This window comes from Seriola lalandi, unplaced genomic scaffold (assembly GCF_002814215.2).
Source record: "Seriola lalandi dorsalis isolate HSWRI2012SDOR001 ecotype SW California unplaced genomic scaffold, Sedor1 jcf7180002054940, whole genome shotgun sequence".
Lineage (NCBI taxonomy): Eukaryota > Metazoa > Chordata > Actinopteri > Carangiformes > Carangidae > Seriola > Seriola lalandi.
The window spans coordinates 1,098,105-1,110,265 of NW_019525491.1; the positions used below are offsets into that span (position 1 = coordinate 1,098,105).

At 41.2% G+C, this 12,161-nt stretch overlaps 1 protein-coding gene across 1 annotated transcript in view; it reads left to right on the forward strand.

The window, feature by feature from the left end:
• Positions 1 to 12,161, forward strand: part of fat4 (FAT atypical cadherin 4) — a 107,225-nt gene that overhangs the window by 10,335 nt on the left and 84,729 nt on the right.

Sequence of the window (12,161 nt, forward strand, 5' to 3'; positions counted from 1 at the left end):
TTACATTTGAATTATACACAAGCTTAGTATTAAAATTTCATGGTCCTCAAAAGGCCCATTTTACAAGAACTGGACGAGGAATGATGCAGAACAAACTGCATCCTTGTGTATTGTAATTCATGGTCTAATTGCCATATTTTAGAGTGTTTCCCTCAGCACATGTGCTTGAGAAAAGGTGGTATCGCTGCAGTCCCTGGCCGTAGCCGAGGTTGTAATTCACGCAGTAATCTGGCCGGACACGGTGGAGGTGATGCATCTGCCGGGCCCTCCTGGTAGGTGGTCGCTCCGGGTGAACCTGCGGGTGGGTGGGTGAGCCGGTGCTGTGGAGCGCCGGTCGTCCCAGAGCGTCTGTGCGTTTTTTTACGAGACAATCGCCATAAAAGTTGGATAAACGTTCGGTCATGCATAGATGCATGCAAGCAAACGCTGCCAGAAGCACAGACAGACAGACAGACGCACGCACGCACGCACGCACGCACACTGATCACAAGTTCAAACTCCTTCTCAAGTGCAGGAAAACTTTAAATGGTAGCCACAGTCAAAATAATTCAGTTTCATTTAGATTATTATGATTGTGTTACTGTCAAATAAGATCACTGGGCTACTTTGTGACTTATATTCTGCAGATTCAAACTCGGGGCCTTAATGACGTTAGCGGTTTATGTCCTTTTTATTACACGAGACTGTTTGTTAGTGTTTGTCTTGTTCCATTTATTTTGTGGCACAGTGAAACTTTGTTTGGAAAAGTGTGAGGCACTTCTGGCTGCTCTCCAGCTCGCTTGACCACATTAGATGAATATTAAAGTCATGGTACTTTGTGCTTTTCTATAGGGCTCTGACTGCATGAAGTTTTAACCATAGGTGCACAACGAGCCGTCTCACATTTCACCACTTTTCTCTCATCAGAAAGCAGCGACTGGCAGCACAAGCTCATGATACACATTTTGTTGAACCGGTGGCTGAAAGGTCAGAAACAGGGTCATATTGTTCTGCTGTGCCATGTTCTATAAAGTTAAGCCAAGCGTCACATTAGTAATGAAAGGGCAAAACTGACCTTTTTTTTTTTTTTTTTTTTGGACACAAGCCAAAAAGGCTGTTAAATCCCACAATTCACCACTCACTTCCAGTATTTTACCAACCAGGCAGATTTTTTATTTCTTTTAGAGGAGATTCAGTTCTTTATACATGACTGAGTCAAATTCATTATCCATGTGTATCATGTTTGCTATTTATTTTAACCTGCTGCCAGTCCAAAATGTTCAAGTTTAAGACTTAATTGTAATCAGTTTGCAAAACAGTGAAAAGTGCAATAGAAAAATCTGAATAAATGAAGTGATAATGTGCAGATACAGTAGAGAGTGAAGATAAGATTTTTTTTACCTTTGTGGTAAGCAATTTGTCATGACCTATAGGTCCGGCTGGGTGTTGTTAGAAATTTGTCAATACAATGTTACCTGAATTTCCGTACCAATACTAAAACGATGGTGGACAGTGGTTCCCAACATTTTTAGCTTGAGACACCTTAAAGTGGAGTAGTGTCTGCTTTCCACACCTTTGATACCAGTTCAACCAAACACCTTGTAATGTCATTTTTAGAGACCCCACACATTTGTCTTGTGACCTTTTGTGGGGATCCCGAGCCCTAATTTGGGAACCATTGTCTTTGTTCAAGAAGTAGCGTGGAGAAATGGTTTCCTAGAAACATTCATTTAACAAGAGGCCAGAGTTCTCAGATGTTTAAAGGTCCCATATTGTATAAAGTGTGATGTCCTTGTCCTTTTTGTTTATACAGCAGGTCTAGCTTCTATAGTTATACTGTGAAAGTATCAAACGCTCAGTCCACAGAGAAATGCACACAGCCTGTATTCAGAAACTTAGTCTTTAAATGATCTGTCAGGACTTCTCTAACTTTGTGATGTCACAACAAAGCAGTCACCGCCCTCAGCTATGCCCCAAGCCCCCACCCACCTGGACCCACCATCCAACCTTGCAGGATTTGGTTTCTCTGAGTGTTTACCTGAAATCTGCTATAATTGTATTCGATCACTCAGAAAACAGTCAGCCAATCAGAAGAGAGGTTCAGACTCTCTTCTGATTGGCTCACTGACCTGTTATTACTAGAGATCCAGAGAGAAGCCTGAGAGAGGAGATTTAAAACAACATTGAGATGGTTTTTGGTTCTTAAAACCACAAATATATCTTCTTCAAATAAAACACAGGAAAAGTGTAAAAAATGGGACCTTTAATGTTGTCTGTAAACAAACTGTTATAAGGATTTTGCATAGTAATAGTATTACATAATCCCGATTTAAACCAGTGTCACAGTTTTTGGTGCTTTTTGATGCTGCTGTGGTCACATTTTGTTCCATACCAAAGAAGTATTGAGGTTCAATCCTCTGCTGTAGATCTGGTTATGTTTTACTGCATCAGCAAAACTGATATTGTTAAGTTTAGTAAAAGTAAACAAAAGTAAAAGTACTGTAAATGACCGTGAGATTTCAATGGTATTGTTTTAACTTTGTAGCACTCATGCTATTGTGTGTTGTGGCAAACTGAATTGTCCTGGTGTGGTAACCCCACCCTGCTGCTTCTCTAAACAGGTTAAAACAAAAAATTATTTACACACTCTATTTTTAAACTTGGTTTGCCGCTAAATTATGTTTATAAAGGGAATGTACACGAGTATTAAAAGAAAACTCTTTCAGCTCTGCGGTTCACTGTCCGCAAGAATTTTTTTTTCATTTTTTCCATTTTTGCCCCTTTTCTGCCTCATGCAAAGTCAATACAGGACCTTGGGTTAGAATAATAAATGGATGTGGCCATAGCTGTGCATGGTCCGCAGAGTTTTGCATCATCAGGTTTATTTTCACATCAGAGATACATTTCTCTTGTTCTGTGACTTTGATTGTCATGCCTCATTTGGGAGGGGGTCATTCCTCCGTCTTAAGCGCACATGTTCGGACCAAATGTGCGACTGAAATAGTATTAATCTCGGCCGAGAGAATGCCTTTCTCCTTTGGTCTGCAGAATCAGGCGTGATCAAAAGAGGAGCCGTTTACCGTTTTGCACCGGGAGGGAGGGATTTCTTCAGCTGCAATCAGAAAAGTCCATCAGAAGCTGTGATCTAAAGTTTCCAAGCTTTACAGTCACTCAACCACAGCAAGGTTGATTGGGAGTAGCTGGAAGTGGTAATGATCAGGTATAGCTATGATTGTACATTTTCCCTGACCAAGTCCTACAGAGGGATCTTTGCCTGAGTATGACTCCATCCCAGAGGTTTCTTCATCACTTCTCTCTGCATTGCTCTGACTGTGAAGGGACCATAAAATATGACCGAGTCTGTCCAGCTTTGAAAGTAAAAAAAAAAATAAAAATAATGTTCCACTACTTTCACTTGTAAAACGCAGGGAGTTCGAGAGAAAGAGGGAGAGTGGAGGGTTGATTTTGGCACATATTCTCTGCGGTAATAATGGATCCCAGCTACAGAATGATTTGTTCTTACACGTGACTTACCGAGCTCTCTAGCGTCAACAAACACTCGAGCACATCCACATGCAGAAACGCACACTGCAAATTTCCATTGTTTTCAAAGCTCAGACTTCACTGCGGTGCCTCGTTGACCTGTCTCTGCTTTTTGACTCAAAAAAAAAAAAAAAAGCTCACTTCTGCTCTTTTGCACATCTCACTTCCCGCTGGCCGTCCATCAACGGCACCTCCAAAGTGACATTTAGTGCGGTCGCCTCCTTTGCAGATCCTCCCGCCTCCGGGGACATCAAACGAGAAGGAGCGACGGGATTGCACGTTTCTGCTTCGTCTGCAGTGTTCTCACACACACACACACACACACACACACACACACACACACACCTCACTCCCACCCCCAGCTTGTGGTAAGACAAGCGACCCCGGGCAGGAAAGGGGTATCTCCCACAGCTCGGACAGATAATTTAGGAGCTAGATGGGAGAAGGAGGGAGGAAAAAGAGGGAGGAGAGGGGAGGGGGTGAGGCAGTGAGGTTGGAGCTGGGAGAAAGGGAGGGAGAGCTGGAGTAGGGCTTTAGTGTCAGAGACAAGAGACAAGCAAAGATAGACTGGCACCAGAGAGCGAGAGCCCGTGTTATTGTTATCTCCCCTCTTATTTTATGAGTTTTCCATCAGGAGATCCGCTGCAGCTCCTGCACACACTCTAGCTTTATTAAGAGGTTAACCGTATTGTGATTTAGCAATTGTACAGAACTTATTCTTTTTATGTTTTCTAGCTGTGTTTGTTGTGATTATTACTTCTGAAGCTTGGAAAATCATGTGCCTTTCCTTTCGCTCTCTGCTGTGCAGGTCTAAACTCCAAGAAATAAGCCAAGCCACAGTCGATTAGCAGCTGGTTTCAATTTTGGAAATTGAAATATTTCAGCTCTCAAAATGTCCCTGCATGACTTTTCCGGCGCTCAATGTCTATGCAAGTTGTTAAGTTTTTTAAAATCATGCACAGAGAGTGTTGGTCGTAACTCTGTTCAAGCTCTTCATTTGACAGCTTATTGGCCTTGTCCTGGACCTTGAAAATGTCCTGACCTATCCAGTGTGATCTAATGGGTTTTCCCCTTATTATAGCTGTTTTAAATGTTTGTTTTCAAATTCTTCGTACCCTTCTATTGCAACCCCACTGACCCAGCGAGGGGCAAGTCATTTAAAAGTCAAGCTCCACAGCCAAACATTGTTCACATTGTTCAAAGCCACAGAACTGACTATACTATGTTAAAGGTCCCATATTGTATAAAGTGAGATTTCCATGTGTTGTTTGATCATAAAGCAGGTCTAGGTTCTATATTAATACTGTGAAAGTGTCAAAGCGCTCAGTCCACAGAGAAATACACACAGCCTGTATTCAGAAACTGAGCCTTAAAACAAGCCGTTAGGACTTCTGTAACTTTGTGATGTCACAAGAGCCCCTCTCTTCTGATTGGCTCACCGACCTGTTGTTACTGGAGCTTAAGAGAGAAGCCTGAGGGAGGAAATGTAAAACTACATTGAGATGGTTTTTGGTACTTTAAACCCAAACGTATCTTCTAATCGATATCAAAACTTAAATTAAAAGACACATAAAGTGTAAAATATGGGATCTTTAAATTCTAGTGGAGATCACAAGGTTTCCAGAAATATCAAGAGTATATGATTCCGACATTTCTTAGGTGAAATAAAAAGGAAAATATAAGGTTAAGTGGCTGAAGCTCACTGAATTTACAAAAATGTCTTTTCTCACTTACCTCTGAAGGTACTTGTTACTCTAATGTTACTACAATGGAGGCAGATATCTCAAAAACAGGTTTAAAAAAAAACAAATTTGCATCACTTGATACCATCAGAGGTAAGTGAGCAGATGTATGTTTTGGGAGATTTAGGCGAACTGACCCTTTAAGCTTTTGCTGCAGTGACAGGTGCTTCTTATCAGGTGTTTCTGTGCAGCATTGTTGACTCTGAGGCACCTTGCAAACCTCCAGAACACACGCGCTTCCTCCCTCGCTAAATTGCCCGTACACATCATCCTCCCATGGGTCGTTTTACAGAAAGGCTGTGGTTGTTTGAGAACGTAGCCGAGTGGAACGTCTCAGGGAAAAATAGCTTGTGGTCACCAAGACAATAACTGCGGAGCATGAGCCTCACTTTGGAGGATTATTATCTCATTCGAGGAGATTCTTGGATCAGAGTCGGACTCTGTGTTGGCGCTGCTGCTCTCTATTTCCAGGGCAGTAATCCTAAAGCATCTTTTTTTTTTTTTTTTTGTTCAGTGAAATATCATAAAGCACACTGGATGCAAGCTTTGCTTTCAAACATTTCCATCTTGCATGGTGTATTGTATGGCTCTGCATGGCAGCGAGCGAAAGGCTGGCCCCTCCGCAGCAAACAAAACACTGTGTTTACACAAATTTTCGAAACAACTGATCTGCTGTCAGAAACAGAGCGCAGAGAGAACTCCTGGCTTGAAATAGCTAACCATTTTGGTGAGTGTGGCCTTCCTCTCCCCTCTCCACTTGGGCCTGTTTAATTGAAACCAGCTGGCGAGGGTTCTGGGCAGCAAAGTGCGGGTCTAGTCAACGTGACTGAGGGCTTTTGCTCGCAATCGGGGTACCTGAGCTGCCCTCCTCGGCTCCGCTGTCAGACCAAAGCTCTGTTTTTATTAAAGCCGGTGATATCTCGAGCTGCAAACGAAAAGGAAAGTCTGACTGTTTTGAGCTCTTAAAGGGCAAAAGAGAAAGCTGTGGCTCTGGTTTCGATTACATTCGTTGACAATGTGCTATTTTTACTCTTTTTATTTCTTCTCTTTTTTTTTGCCCACTCTGTGATTTTCCTATGCAAATTGCTGAAGTGGCCTAATTTCATCAGGCTCTATTGTGTGTGGGGACGTCAAGGTGTAATTTAACAAAGTGCTGTCCTTGAAGTTGACTTTATGGTCTTTCCTTTCAAACACTGAGCTATTTTGACTTTTTTGTTTGTGTGTTTGTGTGTGTGTCTCTGCACACTCTCATGCATACCTCCTTACAACAGTACATGCCTTCAGCCCTAAACAGAGCTGTTCCTTGCATTCTTTTTGCACAATCTACCAAATCTTGGCGCCCTCTCCTCATTTTTCTGCAGTTATCCCGCTTGGCGTCTCTGGCACTGACACGTAGCTCACCGAGATGAAGAAAAAAAAAAACAAAAAAAAAACAGCCCACTGAAAAATGAATCATCCAAAACTTTGTCTAAACTTGGCTGCCCTGCTGTTGACAGACAGATCGTAATGAAGTCTCTCTCCCAGGACATTGTGTTCTTACGGTATTACATGGAGGGTGATCAGATATTACATTATGTCTCTATCTGCTCCAGGAGGCTGCCGCTGCTGGTGGGGCTTCACTTACACTGAGGTCTGCAGAGGAGTTCAGAGGACTGTGGGTAGATGAGAGAGAGAAAGAGAGAGAGAGGGAGAGAGAGAGGCATAGAACAACAATGCACCACATGAAACTTCTTAGCTCCTCAAAATCTTCTTCAAATGCTTTTCACACTGCAAAAATCTATAAATAATGAAGTCATTGGACCCTATAGAAATCCAATGCGGTAGGACTATTTAAACCTGTTTCCACTATTAATGCAGTTGAAATAAATGTCAGTATCCATGAAATAAAACTAAGGTTTTTTCAATCAATTAAGATTTTAGAGGAAAAGAAGATACTATTGAGGTGCATTATGGGAAATGTAAGAAGTATGACACTTACTATGGACAAAAAGTCAGGATGTTTCGGCATCTACTGCTTCGATTTTGGCCACTTTTTAAAAACGTGTCTGCCACACAAATTCATAGAAGTGCAAAATTAAATTGCTCTCAACAACTTTTTGCAGTGTACCATTATATTTAGTTCTTCTATCATCAGTCAGATCTTATAAACAGTTAAAAAATATATATTTTGTTTTTTTTGTTCTGAATTGAAGGTGAATTGTTATACATGTACTTGCATTGTACACTTTGTGATATTACTTTATTAAATTATCCATCAGTACAAACTGTAAAGAGAGAGAGGCAGTAGCAGCCGAGTATCCTTATGTGTGTGAGGGAGAAAGTGGGCTAGACATGTGTCTGTGCATACTGTGTGTGTGTGTCTGTGTGTGTGTGTGTTTGCATCTTTCCCTAAACCGGCTGCAGTCCTCAGTCACGCCAGCTGCCTCGGTGCTAATCCCTCCACTTGCAGATTTACACATGATCCTGCAGAGGCTCCTTGCCATTTGATGCAGTTATTTGATAATGAGTGAGTGATCCAATGGAAAGCAACACTCTCAGGACTCTTCCCAGCGAATCATGTGACCTTCGACCTGACTTGGCAAAACTTGAGCGGAAGCACTGCCTCTTGTCTTGGCAGCTAAACAACCAGCTATGTGTGTCAGTAAGTAAGTGTGTGGATATGCTGTTTTAGAAACTGTGATTGTGTTTCATCAGGGCCGATAGATGTTTGTGTATATGTGTGTGTGAGTAATGTTCAGATGTGTGACAGAGTCCTACGGCGCGGTGGACTGGCAGCCCGAGCGTGAACTCTGCATGCTTCCTTTATTCCTCTGACGTCTGACAAGGCTGAGGCGCTGTTGGTAATGATGTGGTTATTACTTCCCATCATGCCTCACTGCAGGGCCCGGCTGTAAAAGAGTGCAGTATATTCTCTTTGTCCCTCATGGGCTGCCTGTCGAGGCCGGCACTTTGCTGCTCTTTTATGAAACGTTCTCACTCTGTTGAGACACTTAACTGACGCACTCATGGGACGTCATTTGTGAAACTGTACCCCGGTTTCAAGTGTGATTTCACAATATTATCCTGTCAGAGATTAAAATATAAGCCTCTCTACTTCTGTCACATCCTATACGACTGGGATATTGTTTTAGATGGTTACAGTCTTTAAAGGTTATTTGTATTTTACTAATGATCTATGATTGAAGGCTAAGTAAACTGCACTTAGTGAAAAAACATTACCTCTGAGACATTTCCAATAAGTACAAACATCCAGTATTTACAAAAACCCCCCAAAAAACACAACATCTTTATTCATGGATAATGCTAATGCGCTACCAGTGTCATTTTTTCTAGCTGCTTGTTGAGCTTTTAGTGTGAATTATCACCAGACTCAGCTCTATGGTGCTTTTTAGTTTCTTTCAGCTCATTGTTTTGGTTTTACAGATACGCAACTTTACTCCAATCCAATTTCCAGCTGTAGCCCAATGTATGCTAGCTGCTAGCTCCAAACCATTGACAGACAATTTCAGGAACTAGCTGATGAACATAGTGGAGCCAGATAAAATTAGCTAAAATTGTCAGATTGTTTGAAGCATGACGCCAAAGTAATGCAAGTGTTGCTTTGTGTCTGCTCTGAGTGTAAATGAGCAATGTTTTGCTAACACGTTTACGTTCATACGCATGTCAGTGTTGCTCTGATGACATACATGTTATCGTATTAGTCATGTCTTTAAAGCCATTACATGACGATTTGGAAAATTCTTAACTCCGCCCCCCAGTGGTTGTATCAGAAAATCTGGTGTGACACGCTCTGGGACACTGGTAATGAAAAAAACTGAAATCAATATATAAACATCACCAACTTTCATCAAGTTTGTTTCTTTTTAAGAAAAAAAAATTCTGAAAATCTGAAAATTCCTATAATCACATAAAATTCTACACATAGTAGCTTTAATTGGGCGAGAAGTCTTATTTTAGAGTAAGACTTTTTTTTTTGCTTGTGAATTCTGGGTATTTTCCTCAGGACTGAAAGGCTCTGCATGGAAATCAATCGTAATAGGGCATGGGCATCGGGTTTCGAATCGCCTTTGAAATTCAAGATTTATTCGCAGGCTTCATACACGACTCCTGCTGTTGTGTTTGCACGAGCCTTTTATTCGGACTGCGAGGAAGCCGTAGTTGCCCCCGGGCCTTGAGTAATGCCAGCTGTGGTCATATGGAACCAGTTTGATCTCCTGACTGTCAAAAGTGCCCCGTCTGCCCCCAGCGTACAACGTCCATATGTGGACATGGTGCTGTTTGGTATTAACACAACAACGACTCCGGTCTCTCACAAGAGCTGGGATTGTATATCCACCTCCTCTTTCCCCACATGGGGTTAGATGACTAAGAGGACAAATGTTGAAGTATGAAGTGGATTTGACATTGACGCCAAGTAAATTCCAATTTTTATTGTCTTAAATTTACTGTAGATGCCTGGTGGTGTTGTCATTGTCATAATACTCATACTTCTCTGTCCTTTGTTGTTATAAATTAAAAGCAGATTGACGTAAAGACAGTTAATAAAAGTTGTGTTCGCTATTACTTGTGTGTGGTAGGTCTTTCTCGAGAATAATTATATAAAACAGATCTTGCACACGAGCAGTTCAATAACCAACTCTGTCTTTTAGAGTTTATAGACTTATACAGAAAGTTTGCACTGGCAGATACGTGTTGGAGAAAACATGACTCCTTCCAAATTATGTTTTTTATCAACATAATGATGAAACATTTACTATATATTGAATGTATCTGCCCATGCAAAAATAGTAAATGCATCTGCAAAACTTTCCTTGTGCAGACAAAAAGTATGATTTTTGCTTGTATTCTTGATCTCACCATAAGATCTGCTCAGCTTTCAGTTATATTACATGATCTTCATCAGCAGATGGAGTTTGCCCCGTTACCATGTAATTTGTAGATGTTGGGATTTGTTCAGAGCTCATTCTTGACCTTGAGAAAGAAATCAGTTGTTTGACACATGATTAATTTGATCAGTTGTGTGTTTGTAAGAGTCAGGTTGTTGAGGTTTTAACTGAGGATATTTTTAGCATTCGGAGGCACAAGCAATAAAACAGGATCACATTGCTTGCCTAAAAAAAAGAAAAAAAATGTTTCAGTTCTCAGCAGCGAAACAAAGCAACTTCTCCACCTCTGCACCTTCTCCCAGTGTATCACAATCCTGAGCGCGTTATTCAGGATTTATGCTAATGAGACTCAACGAGTACCAACATCCCTACCTCATCATTTGGAGACCTCTCATCTTCCCAAAAAAAAAGAAAGAAAAAAAAAAGCGTTTTTTGTCTCCCTCATTAATCTTACTCTTCTCACAAAATCAGATTCATATCATTATGACACAAATTAGCCCCCTGCAATCATTACCCCATTGTTGGTGTTGTTTACATTGTTGTTTTTCTGCTGCTCTGCATACATCAACTCGCTCTGGCTTTAATTAATTCTTGCACTGAAATTAACTTGGGAGAAGTCCCGGGATGGTTCATTTAGTGTGTATATGATTAGGACCAGCCGGGAAGATCAGAGGCTCTTTTTTATTCTGTAGCACCGATGCTAATTCATCTACCAACCCCCAAATCCCCCCCCAAATCCCCGCCACCCCCCATTCCTTCCTGTCTTGTTGAGACTTTTATTCTCTCCAATCATAAGACCCCCCAACCTCTTCACGCGGTTTGGTGTTGAATAAAAATGAGGTCTATCATTTCTTTAGGGGTTGGATGGATAGATCAATGGATGGACGGATAGAGACCCCAGTGTGGAGGCTCTGTCTCTCCAGGTCTCCATTGAGCAGAGATTACATCGCCGGTTGGTGGCTGTAAAATGCAGTGCTCCACTGGCAGACACCAAACAGGACTCACAGGAGTCTTTTCAAACCTCGCCATTGTTAGCGAGGGATTATTCTTCGGGTTGTTATCCCATTACGCTGTAATGGTAGCAATTTTCTGCTTAGGAATTTGGCTTTTTCTGGGGTGGGGGGTGGGGTGGGGGGTACATGCCAGAATGTTTCTGAATCAAGCATTTATCATCGGTAATTTGTAAAAAATTGTTAGATTACATTTCCACGGCTGGTGACTTTTTAGATGACTCCCTCAATTGTCTCCTGGTGTCGAAATGAAGAATTATTTGTTTTCGCGGAGGCGATGATATCCTGTATTTAAATGTAAAAGCAGGTTTTGCTTTGTGTGGGCAAATACGCCACCATGCATTTAAATTGTTGTTATAAAAATGGTTGAAAATGAGACGAGGGGCAGGTATTAAAGGATTGTTTTTACACCTCTGGTCTGATATCAGAATTCCTCCTCACAACGCTCAAGTCAAATTCTTGGAATATCTTGGGTATTAATTTTTTTTTTTTTCCCGACGTGAGCAATGGGCCTTTCTTTATTATAGAACGGGACATCAACAAGGCTTTTCAAAGTAATGCTCTTAACAGGTCATTAAGCTTTTTTTTTTTTTTTTTTTTTTTTTTTTTTTTTTTTTTTTTTTTAGTTTTTCTGTAAGTTTGCCCAAACACTAAAACCTTGTGTCTTTCACGTCTGATTAGTGACACTTTAATAAAGTCGTTTAAAGTTCAGCGGACTGAATTTTCCACCTTTTCTAGTGTTTCTATGGTCACGGGGAAACGACCCGCATTCAGGCCTGTACGCAATCTTTTAAATGCAAATCCTTTAAAAGTAACTGTGTAATTCTGTCTATGGGGACTCTCCCGACTTGGCTGCTAGAGAAAGTGTTTTTTTATATAAGGCAACCACGGCTGTTTTTCTTTCTGTCTTCTTGATCTGACAGCAATTGACTAAGCCAGTCCTTAAGGCGTGACAAAAGCTTGGCAAAATCTTTACATTTCTTTTCCTCCTCTTTCCCCCC